The 12,121-nt window shown below is 41.6% G+C and overlaps 1 protein-coding gene across 7 annotated transcripts in view; it reads left to right on the top strand.

The window, feature by feature from the left end:
* otud7a (OTU deubiquitinase 7A) overlaps positions 1-12,121 on the top strand; it is a 151,927-nt gene that overhangs the window by 31,727 nt on the left and 108,079 nt on the right. For 3 of the 7 annotated variants that reach the window (XM_087982231.1, XM_043680339.2, XM_043680342.2), the window contains one exon: positions 1,463-1,581. The exons of 1 other annotated variant lie outside the window; for it this stretch is intronic. The gene's annotated coding sequence lies outside the window, so the exon portion shown is untranslated. Of the gene's footprint in view, positions 1-1,462; positions 1,582-7,568; positions 7,811-9,482; positions 9,678-12,121 lie in introns of all 7 variants that reach the window. 3 more of the 7 variants (XM_087982227.1, XM_087982228.1, XM_087982229.1) reach the window with 3 other exon arrangements.

Here is a 12,121-nt window from a genome sequence, read left to right as displayed (position 1 = left end):
CTTCTCCGTATCGATAGAATATATTTATGAGTATTGATTGGGTGTATTTAAGAATGAAATAGGTTTTTGAGTATCAAAGTAATCAAAGATTACAGGGGGAAAACGGGAGAATGGAGTTGAGAAACCTATTAGCCACTATTGAATGGTTGAGCAGACTCTCTGGGCTGAATGGCCTGATTTCTGCTCCTATGTCTTATGGTCTTAAAAAGCTCCCCTGGATACATTTCGAGGAATTTGCCCCAATAAACCCTTAACACAATGACTATGTAATTACCCAAGTATCATGTCTACATATTCACTCTTGGATAACTGGAGAGAGAGCTAAACAAAGCAGCACAGTCTCTGGAAGTCTCCAAAGAATCACTGCCTCCTGCTAACCTGAGTCAGAACCAGTTCATCCTTGATTGACCAACTCAACAGCCAACCAGCTACTAGCCCTGGGCATAGCATCAACTCAGCACTGATAGAGTCCTTAATCAGTAATAAAGATGCAGTATCTTCCAGACCAGTTCCCAGCAGAAAGCATCTATCTTTGTTCTCTTCTCTTTTAAAACAAACTCCTGTTCAAAGTTCACTTATTAACTTTGGCAGCACGGTGGATAACACTGCAGCCTCACAGTGCCAGTGACCCAGGTTCGATTTCACTCTTGGGCTACTGTCTGTGTGAAGTTTGTGCGTTCTCCCTGTTACTGCATGGGTTTCCTCCCACTGTCCAAAGTTGTGCAGGCTAGGTAGATTAGCCATGGGAAATGTGGGATTATGGGGATAAAATAGGTGAGTGGGATGTGCTTTGGAGAGTCGGTGTGGACTCTATGGGTCGAATGCCCTACTTCCATACTGTAGGGATTCTATAATTTCGACACTCAGTTCCAAACTAAAACAAATGAGAAAGATAAAAGGAAAATAGCAATAGTCTCTTCTTTCTGTTTTTATTTTAGCAGCAGACTAAATGGATTCCTGTTATTAACTCAATCATAGTAAGGAAACTGATGAGAGGTTTAGAAGGGTAATGTTTGTGGGTTGCACATGTTAATATACTCCTATATGGTCCCTTATCCAGTGTTTAAGAAGTCCATATAAGCTGTATTTCTTTCAAAGTGTCCCCAAAATTGACCACATGCACTTTCTTAAAAAGTTATTGAATTCATTTTTCAATGCAAGCGAGTACAAGAAGGTAAGAGATGGTTCGGCAGATATTGGATAAATCAGGTCCGGGAGTGGCTAAATATAGGTTACAAATTTTGGCAGCAATTGTGGGATAGGGGTGAAAATAGTTGTAAAAGTAAGGCTAAGTGGTAATGGAGGAGGTATTAGATCTAGAATTCTAAACTTAATCCTGTTGTATAGAGTTTGCACAGTTTGGTTTAGGCTGAAAGAGTCGAGCACTGAAGGGTAACGGTTGCAATTGGTCTCCCTGCTGTTCAATTGGAAGAAATTTTGACTAATACATGACTTATATCAGGCAGGTAATCTGACGAGACACTTGTGTTTGCACAACTGAAGTGGTGGAGAAGTAGAATTGGATGTTATCTGCGTGTAAAGAAAATCTGATTCCATGGTGACTATCACTAACTCAGGCAGGTATGTTTTCATGCTTTCTGGAAATACTTCTTTTTCCTTATGTTGAAAACTGTTCAGAAACTATGGCAATTTTTGCACCCAACCTCAGTCAACATATAATTAAAGGATTAGTTGTTGAGTCAAACAGACTAATTACTTGGTAGCTGAAAATCCTGGGACTCAGCAATGATTGTAGCTTGTCACAAGGACCCTTCTTCATTAAAGTTGTGTAACTGTGAGTGGTAAAGACATCCACTTATGTGCCTGGATCAAAGAAGACTACAAATCAAATTTATCGACTGTTGAATTGAACTTGCTATTAGTCAAAGCCAATATATTTATATCTAAATCTTGACCACCTGATAGAGTCACAAAGCAAGGAAACAGACCCTTTGGTTCAACCAGTCCATGCCAAATATAATGCCCAACTAAACTAGTCCCACCTGCTTCTCCTGCCCCATATCCCTCCAAACCTTTCCTATTCATGTACTTATCTAAGTGACTTCTGAATGTTGGAACTGGGCCCACATTTGCCACTTCCTCTTAAGTTCATTCCATACGCACACCGCACTCATGTCTTTTTTTTAAATCTCTCTTCTCTCACTTTAAAAATGTATTCCCCAGTCTTGAAATCCCCCATCCTAGGGAAATAGCACCTATCATTAACCCTACTATTACACATCATGGATGTACATGCAATCGTGTAGGTTAGATGGGCTTCAGATTGGTATGACAGGTCAGAGCAACATCGAGAGCCGAAGGGCCTGTACTGTGCTGTAATGTTCTATGATTTTAAAGCATCTATAAGATCACCTCTCAACCTCGTACGCTCCAGTGAAACAACTCCCAGCCTTTCTGTGTAACTCAAATCTTCCATACCCGGCAACATCCTGGTAAATCTCTTCTGAACCCTCTCCAGCCTGATCCTTTCCTTCCGACAACAGGATCACCAGAACAGGACACAGCCTCATCAATATCCTGCACAATATCAACATGACAACCCTACTGCTATACTCAAAGGACTGACCAATGAAGGCAAGCATGCTAAACATCTTTTTAACCACCCTGTCTATATGTGACTGAAAGTTCAAAGAATTATGTACTTGAACCTGTAGGTCCCTCTGTTCTACAACACTACCCAAGGCCCTGCCATTAATTGTATAAGTTCTGTCCCCATTTGTTGTACCAAAATGCAATAACTCACATTATCCAGATTGAACACTATTTGTCATTTTCAACCCATTGACCCGTTTGATCAAGATCTCTTCGTAATTTTAAAAACCTTCTTCACTGCCTACTATGCCATCAATTTTGGTGTCTTCCGCAAACTTACTAACCAAGTCTTCTATATTTTTATCTAATTCATCCAAATGACAAACAAAAGAGGACTCCGAAACGATGCCTGTTGAACACTGCTGGTCACAGGCCTCCAGTCTGAAAAGCAACCCTCCATCACTACTCTGTTTCCTGCTGTTGAGTCAATTATGTATCCAGTTGGCAAGCTCACGTGGAACCTATGTGACCTAACTTTACTAATCAGTCTACCATGTGGAATCTTGTCCAAGACTTCATTAAAGTCTACTGCTCTGCCTTGTCAATTTTTTTGGTAACTTATGCTGAGAATCAAAAGTTTGATGTTTATATTTTTTGATACCTGTTGAGTGAATGAAATACCTGGCTTGGTTGCTGAGATGAGAGTCAGACATGTTTATAATTCTAGTCTTTTTCGTCATGGACTGGGTCTGCTGTGCATGATTCTTCAAATGAGTTCATTTGTGTATCCAGCAATTCTAATTTAATGGATGCACTTGCTTGGCACTATGCTTCTCCTTTAACTGACTAGTGGCTGCTGTAACTCCCCCAGCAGCTTCTTGTTAATAACTCGGGAATTATTGAGGCCACATCTGGAGTAATGTGTTGGTTTTCTTATTTAAGAAGGGACATAATTGTATTGGAAGCAGTTCAGAGAAAGTTTATTCAATTGATTGCTGATATAAGGGCGTTATCTTATGAGGATAGGTCTGACAGATTGGGACTGTATCCATCCTAGGAGTTTAGAAAAATGAAAGGTGATATTATTGAAACACACACAATCCTGAGGGAGCTTGTCAGTGGTGAATATTAAAAATTGTTTCTCCTTTGTAAGACTCAAACTTAGGTGACACAGTTTGAAAACAAGGGGCCTTCCATTTAAGGCAGTTATGTGCAGATTTCTTTTCCTCCAAGGATTGTGTGTGGGGAACTCTTTTCCAGAGTGCGGTGGAAGTAGAGCCTTTGAATATTTTTAAGTGAGAAGCTGATAAATCTTTGACCAACAAGGGAGTCACAGAGTATAGGAGGTACACAGGAAAGGGGAATTGGGCTACAATCAGACATGAACTTGTGAAGTGTGGCAGAGTTGAGGCACCAAACCTGCTCCTGGTTTGTGCGCTCATGCCTCAATAGGACCCCATATTTTGACTGATCTAGTCTTTTTGATGTCATCTAAACTTTTGAAATGTTTTTGTACCTCAGGTGCAGATAGACTGCAGTTTGGACTCGAGCCCAAGGCTCCTGCTTTCTTTTCAATCCTGAGGTCAAACTGTCTTTGCTCCTTAATCTCCCTCTTATTCAGCTAACCTATCTTTGATGACCCCTTTTGTATGACCATGGTGGCCTTCTTCCTCCATACCTGTATTCATCCTTTGTGCTCCACAACCTTTCCTGTTTTCATTAAATAGGCCTATAGATTGATACTCCTGAATGGGGTTCTTTACATGCTTTGCTTGATTTGAAGATTTATCCTAGGACCGAATGGTAGCTATTCCAGGGAGCAAGTTCAAATGGCTCCAACTTTGTCCCAGCTACACATCTCAAAATACTCCTTGGAAACTGATACCCCCAGTTACTTGGAAATGCTTCATCAAATTACCCTGTTCCTTGGCCACCATCTCTGCCTCAGGCTTGCTGTAGTGCTCTAGCGAAGCTCAGCATAAACTGGAAAAACAGCACTTCATTTTCTGCTTGGGGATCCTGCAGTCTTCCGGACTCAGTATTGAGTTGAGTTACTTTGGAGCTTGAGCTCTCCCATGTCCTTACCCCAACCCCCGCAAACCAAGCCTTGTTATCACGTATTACACATGCGCTATTACACACTACCTATTGTTAGCCACTAACAGTTCCCATTAATAGCTGTTCACCCTCTTAGCTGGATCATTGTCCACTCCTTTGTCTGTCCAAATGCTCTTCTCCCTCTTTGGCCTTTATCCCCACCTATCATTTACTCCTTATCGATCTCCCCGACCCTATCTCCTGCATATTAACCAACATTTTCCAGCTACCATCAAATCAGAGGAAGGGTCTCTTGACTCAAAACATTCATGCTGACTTCTCTTCACAGATGCTGCCAGACTGCTGAGCTTTTCTAGCAATTTCTATTTTTGCACCCAGTTACTTCCTTGTTCTTGCCATCTCTTTCCTTTCCTTTAACCATTGCTGTCAGAAAACCTTGCATCTTGGAATATTGCATGAAGTTCTGGTCTCCTTCCTATCGAAAGGATGTTGTGAAACTTCAAAGTGTTCTGAAAAAATTTACAAGGATGTTGCCAGGGTTGTAGGATTTGAACTGTAAGGAGGGGTTGAATAGGCGAGGGCTGTTTTCCCTGGAGCGTCTGAGGGTGAGGGGTGACCTTAAAGAGTTAGGGTAAATAGCCAAGGTCTTTTCCCTGGGGTGGAAGAGTCCAGTACTAGAGGGCATAGGTTTAGGGTGAAAGGGGAAAGAGGCCTATGGGGCAATGTTTTCATGCAGAGGGTGGTGCATGTGTGGAATGAGCTGCCAGAGGAAGTGGTGGAGCCTAGTACAATTGCAGCATTTAAAAGGCAACTGGATGGGTATATGAATAGGAAGGGTTTTGGAAGGATATGGGCCAAGTGCTGGCAGGTGCAACTAGATTGGGTTGGGAAATCTGGTCGGCATGGACAGGTTGGACTGAAGGCTCTGTTTCTGTGCTGTACATCTCTATGACTCTCGTACTGCCTTCACATCTCTCTCTTGAGCATGCACATACCTGTGAACAAGGTCCTTGGATTCATGATCTTCATTTCAGATAATTCTAATCATGTCAGGCTCAAGATATGACTCTCATCCAGCAGTTCTATCCAACTTTCACTTGGAAATCTTTCATTGTGGTGACATGGATTTAATCACTGCGTATGAAATTGGCTTCTTGATTTATTGCAACTGCACTTTGGTATCTTTCAAAATCTTTTTCATTTTCAAAATCGTGCCTCACTCAAAAATGCTCCTAAACCTTTTGCTTAGATTTGTACTAAGATGTGAACTCATTTCTCTGTGTTCTCAAATTGTCCTGAACCCGTAGTCTAACTACATCAGCATCCTCTGTTCTTACTTTGCACTTCTGTTTTCCTCCTTTAGACTTGCCTTGTGACTTGCCTCTCATTCATGTGCTTTGAAACCTCCTTGTCTTCATCGACAGCTCCCTGCCTCTCAAGATCCAAAGTTTTGATCACTTGAGGCAAACTTAATCCGCTACCTCTAGACTTTAGTGACCACATCTTTCTCTTGTAACTTCAATTTCCTGTGTTCTCCCCATCCACCAATGGCAATAATTCCAAATTTTTATTTGCATTTGGAAATTTTGATTTCCTTGACTTTGACCTATCATTTATCACAGCAACTCTATTATAGCCTGCTTAATCGCCCTCATGTTTTTGGTTTTGACACCCTTGCTCCCTTCCTTCATTTGAGCACTATCTTGCATGTCAGACTCCATGCTTTCGGTCATAAATTTGAAAATATCAGAAGCACAATTAGCCAAATCATTAATTGCCAATATATTTCACTGTCCTCTGCTGGAATCACGTGTTATTAAGGATCATGCTAGAAAGTAAGATAACACCATGCCTTAGACTCACTGCACTCAACCCCCTACCCATGATTTCATGTGCTATCTAACATTGGCATTATTCGCTTTTTCTTGAGGACTGTGTCACTCACCTCTGAAGTTCATTGGCACCATCTGTCCTCTCCAGTTATTATATCATCTCTAACCCTTGATTTCTTTATAACATGGTTGAAGATGTTCCACGTGAGCTCCACACCCATCTCACCTTAAATTTCCTGTTTGAATCTCTACAGTCTCCCAGCCTCTTCACAACATTAAAGTGGCACCAGCTGAACTAATGAAAGGTGTCCCTTTTCATGATCTTATTAGAATCAGTTGTGCTATTAATTCAATGTCACATTTTTTTTAAACAGCCCCTTTACATGGCGGCATTTCTCCAGTATGCATCTCGAGCAATGTATTTGGATTGAGATGCAATCATGTACAAAGGCCCCTCCCAGTCTATTGTAGTCATGTGGCCTTTACCATGAGGTACATTGCTGTAGACTGACATCTTGAGCTCATTTCAGTAAAGATCTGGTGTTGCGCATACTTCTGTGTTATACACTTTAAACATTGTGTCAGAAATGACACTTAGGTGACTTGCAGAGCAGTAATAAAGTGCAGGCACTGACAGTTGGGCATAGTTGAGCTCTGAGCTGCCATTGAAACAGAAGTGAATAACAACAAAGCAAGCCACAGTATAAACTGGAATTTTTCTGGGCACAATGGCAAAGTTATGAAATAACACTTTTATCACTGTTGGGAAGCAACAATTTCAAAATATATTCCACCCTAAAACCTCTCTGAAGAACAGAGAAAACACACCACAGAAACTTTAATTGCTCTGAAGTTACGTTTGAGCTCAGGATGCATGTTATGTATGAATGGATCAAAGTGAAGAAAGAGTTCTTTAGCATATATATTCATCAATCTGTAAATCATGACTCCATCTTGCAGAAACCTTTGAATTTGCACAATTAAGGAATAATCCATTTAAAGCCAGGATTGTATTAGGCATAAAAGATCCCAAAATGCGAACACGCCTGTTAAGAGAAGAGAAGTTTACACTCAGGAGAGTAATTTACCTGTTCAGAAGTGCTGGCTCTTGCATTATGCTAATAGATTCTCCAAGTACAAAGGGCAGAACAACAACAGACCAAGAGCGGAATGCAAATATTATGGAGGACATTGTACAAAGGAGAAGGCAGCACATCCAGCATGGGGAAAGCAGTGTTCTCAATGCAAGAACTGAATCATTTTGCACCCAAGTGTCGTCTAAAAAGGAGCATACAAGCAAGTACAGATGGCCACTGGAGAGAGAGAAACGGAAGATTCTGACCAATTACTCAGACACCATATAACAGGTTGGTTCAGTGAAGTCACTATTTGAGACATGGTTTATGTCTTATTAAAATGAGAACTACAGAAGGAAACTAACCAATCAACATGAAGTGTCAGATACTGGTGCATCATGCATAATGTTCACAGACCTGTGAGAAGTGGCTAAACATGACAGTCCAAAAATGAAGGCCTAGAAAGTAACAGTAATGCCATATGATAGGTCTGTGCTAATGCCAAGAGGATAGATTACTCCAAGAACCCATTGTAACAACATGACCGAGGATCTGGAATTTCAGATCATAGATGGAGAGCAAATGCTAGTCATCTCAGCTGGGGCAAGTCTAAAATGTAGACTGGTAACCCTCACTGTGCCAAACAAGATTTGCAATGTGTCATAGCACAGTTTAAGCCATTTATTTTGGGACAATTCCTAGAGGAGTACAACATTGTGTTTACGGGGTTAGCATATAGAGTCATAGAGATGTACAGCACGGAAACAGACCCGTCAGTCCAACTCATCCAAGTTGACCAGATACCCTAACCTAATCTAGGCCCATTTGCCAGTACTTGGCCCATATCCCTCTAAACCCTTCCCACTCATGTACCCATTCAGATGCTTTTTAAATATTGTAATTGTACCAGCCTCCATCATTTCCTGTAGCAGCTCATTCCATATATGCACTGCCCTCTGCGTGAAGAAAATGCCCATTAGTAACCTTTTAAATCTTCCCCTCTCACTCTAGACCTATGCCCTCTAGCTCTGGATTCCCCATCCCAGGGAAAATACCTTGTCTAATTACCCTATCCATGCCATTCATGATTTTATAAACCTCTATAAGGTCACCCCTCAGTCTCTGACGTTCTAGGAAAAACAGCCTCTCCCTGTAGCTCGAATCCTCGAACCCTGGCAAACCCTTGTAAGTCTTTTCTGTACCCTTTCAAGTTTCACAGCATCCTCCTTATAGCAGAGAGACCAGAATTGCACACACTATTCCAAAAGGGATCTAACAAATGTCTTGTATAATTGCAACATGACCTCCCCAGTCATATACTCACTGCTGTGACCAAAACGGAAAGCATACCAAATGCTGTCTTCGTTATCTATCTACCTGCAACTCCATTTTCAAGGAACTATGAACCTGCAATCCAAGTTTTACCCAGGACCTTGCCATTAAGTGTATAAGTCCTGCTCTAATTTGCCTTTCCAAAATGCAGCACCTCACATTTATCTAAATTAAACTCCATCTGCCACTTCTCAGCCCATTGGCCCATCTGATCAAGAGCCTGTTGTGCTCTGAGGCATTTTCCTGGAGAATATCTACTTGAATGCAAGACTAGTTTTGGTCTATTGAGGAAACTTCTACTGCACTCATGGCCAGCCACAAAGATTAGATGGAAGAGCTGGAAAAGAAGGGCATAGTTAAGGAAATGATAATTCCTGCAGAGCAAGTTACCTGCATGGTAGCAATGAAACCACCTGGAAAGCTAAGTGCATGCATCGACCCAAGTATCTAAATAAGGCCCTGAAGGGATCTCAGTATTCCATGCAAATAATTGAAAAAGAAGTTGTCACAATTTGCAACATCAAAAATTTTCAACACTTTTTTTAGATGTGAAGGATCGTTGCTGGTAAATCAGGCCGGATGAAAGCAGCAATTTTCTAACCATGTTCTTGACCCGCTTTGGTAAATACAGATGATTTTGCATGCCATTTGGTATTTCCACTGCTCTGGAAGAATATCACCACAGACAGTATCAAATCATTTTTGATCTTCCTGGATTGGAAACTATAGTGGATTATCAGCTTATTTATGGATGTGGAGATACAATCAAAGAATCCATCGCTGACCGCGATCAAAATACGGTGAACTGCTTGACAGACCTTTTCAGGTAAGCCTGAAGCTGAACAAGAAAAATTTACAATTTAACAATACCTGAAGTCAAGCGAAGTCAAGAACTTTCAAAAGTTGATTGGGAAAGGCTATTTACAGGTGAATGGCTAGTTGGTAAATGGGAGGCCTTTCAGGAGAGTTCAGGAACATACTGTTTCTCTTACAGTGAAGGACAAGGGTGGTAGGTGTAGAGAATGCTGGATGACTAGAGGTTGTGGTCAAGAAAAAGGAGGAGGCAAATATTAGGTATAGATAGCTGAGATTAAGTGAATCCCTAGAAGAGTATAAGGGCAGTAAGAGTATACTTAAGGGGAAAATCAAGAGGGCAAGAAAGGGATGTGAAATAGCTTTGGCAAATAGGATTAGCAAGAATCCAAAGAACATCGACAAATGCATTAAGGGCATAAGAGTAACTAGGGAGAGAATAAGGCGCCTTAAAAGTGAACAAGGCTGTCTCTATCGAGAGGTTGGAGATGGATGAGATATTAAACGAGTATTTCACAGATCTGTTTACTGTGACGAAGGCTGTGGAAGCTGGAGAACTTGGAGAAGTAAGGAGTGATATATTGGAACATGTCCATTTTTTAGAGGTGGTGATGCTGGACACCTTAGAATGCAAAAAGGTGGATAAATCCTTGATCAGGTGAACCTAGAACTTTGAGGGAAGTTCGGGAAGTGATTGCTGGGCCACTTGCTGAGATCTGAAAATATGTTGCTGGAAAAGCGCAGCAGGTCAGGCAGCATCCAAGGAGCAGGAGAATCGACGTTTCGGGCATGAACCAAAACGTTGATTCTTCTGCTCCTTGGATGCTGCCTGACCTGCTGCGCTTTTCCAGCAACATATTTTCAGCTCTGATCTCCAGCATCTGCAGTCCTCATTTTATACTTGCTGAGATGTTTGATCATAGATAGCCACGGGTGAAGTGCCAGAAGCCTGGAGGGTGGCTAGTGTGGTGCCATTATTTAAGAAAGATGGTCAGGAAAAGCAAGGGAACTGTAGACTGGTGAGCCTGACATTTGTGGAGGGGATTCTGAGGAGCAGGGTTTATATGTATTTCGAAAGGTAAGAACTGATTAGAGAGTCAGCATGGCTTTGAGCATGGGGAATTGTGTCTAATGAACTTGATTGAATATTTTGAAGAAGTGACGAAGAAGGCAGAGCATTGGACATTGTGTGGACTTCAGCAAGACTTGAAAGTTCTGCATGCTGGACTGGTTAGATCACGTGGGATTCAGGGATACCGAGCCATTTGGATATAAAATTTGCTTGAAGGTGGGAGACAGAGGATAGTGGGGAAAATAATGCATTCATCTGCAGACCCATTTAAGTTTTTTGAAGGGGCTGCTGTTAAAATTCTGGTTGCACTTCAGCCCCACACTCCTGATCTATGGGCACCTGAAGCAGGGTACGGTAGACAAGTCTATGAGCCTTCTTGTGGCTTTGCTTCTAGGCCTGGCCAAGATAACCATTAATAGGTCCATGTAACAGCTTGAAGAGGAGCTTGTTGTTCCTGCCTGTCTGCCCCTCTTTAGTGGTTACATCTGCGCTCAGGTGTCCTTGGAGGGGAAGCATGCCGTGCTCAGTGGCACATTTGAGGCCTTTCAAGAGGCTGGGCGTAGTGAGGGCTGAAGTGCATTATCAATCGGGATAATGATATTCTGATTTAGTTAATTGTTTCTGTAGTATAAGTTTCTATTTTGCCTTTTAAGTTTGCATTTGTTTTCTGATTTGGTGCCTTGGGAAGAGGGCTGTTTTATTTGCCCTTTGTTCCAATTTTGGACCTCTTGTATTATCCCTGTCCAGATGTACTTGATGGGGATTGGGACGAAGAGAATTTTATTTTTAGTTGGAATGAGTATGAAAACATCCTCTGGATGTTAAACCTTTGTTGTCTCTATCCCAGGAGTGTTTGATGGGGATGGAGCAGAGGGCATTGATTTACTGGCATTGATTTATTTAGTTATTTGTTTTTTATTTGTTTTCTTTGATTTTCCTTTAGTCTCTTTTTATATTGGTCCTCTGTGGTCCCTGCCCAAAAGAGGTTGGTGGGATCAGAGTCAGGGGAGAGCCATTTTTTGCTGGTTAATTGTTTGTTTTTCCCCAGAGTAATAGGATCTTTATTTTTCTTTAAAAGATTCAAGGCAGCTTTATTTTCTGTTTTGAAGGAGCAGTGTGGGCTTTGCTGAGTTTCACCCGGTGCTGTCCCTGTCCCCGAAGTGTCTAATGGGAGCAGTAGCGGGGGATGTTGGATTTGTCTGTTTACACCCTTTATTTAAAAGAGTGGAGCATTGTTTATCAGACTGCAGGCTTGTGACCAGTGATGTGCCCCGAGGATCGGTGCTGTGTCCACTGCTTTTTATCATTTATATAAATGATTTGGATGCTCATATAGGAAGAATGGTTGGTAAGTTTGCAGATGACACAGATTGGTGGTGTAACGG

Source organism: Chiloscyllium plagiosum, unplaced genomic scaffold (genome assembly GCF_037043375.1).
Source record: "Chiloscyllium plagiosum isolate Xiang-an unplaced genomic scaffold, Cpla_swu_hap1 HiC_scaffold_42, whole genome shotgun sequence".
NCBI classification, from domain to species: Eukaryota; Metazoa; Chordata; class Chondrichthyes; order Orectolobiformes; family Hemiscylliidae; genus Chiloscyllium; species Chiloscyllium plagiosum.
The sequence above is the reverse complement of the archived record's forward strand: the minus strand, read 5'-3'. Positions and strand labels throughout refer to the sequence as shown.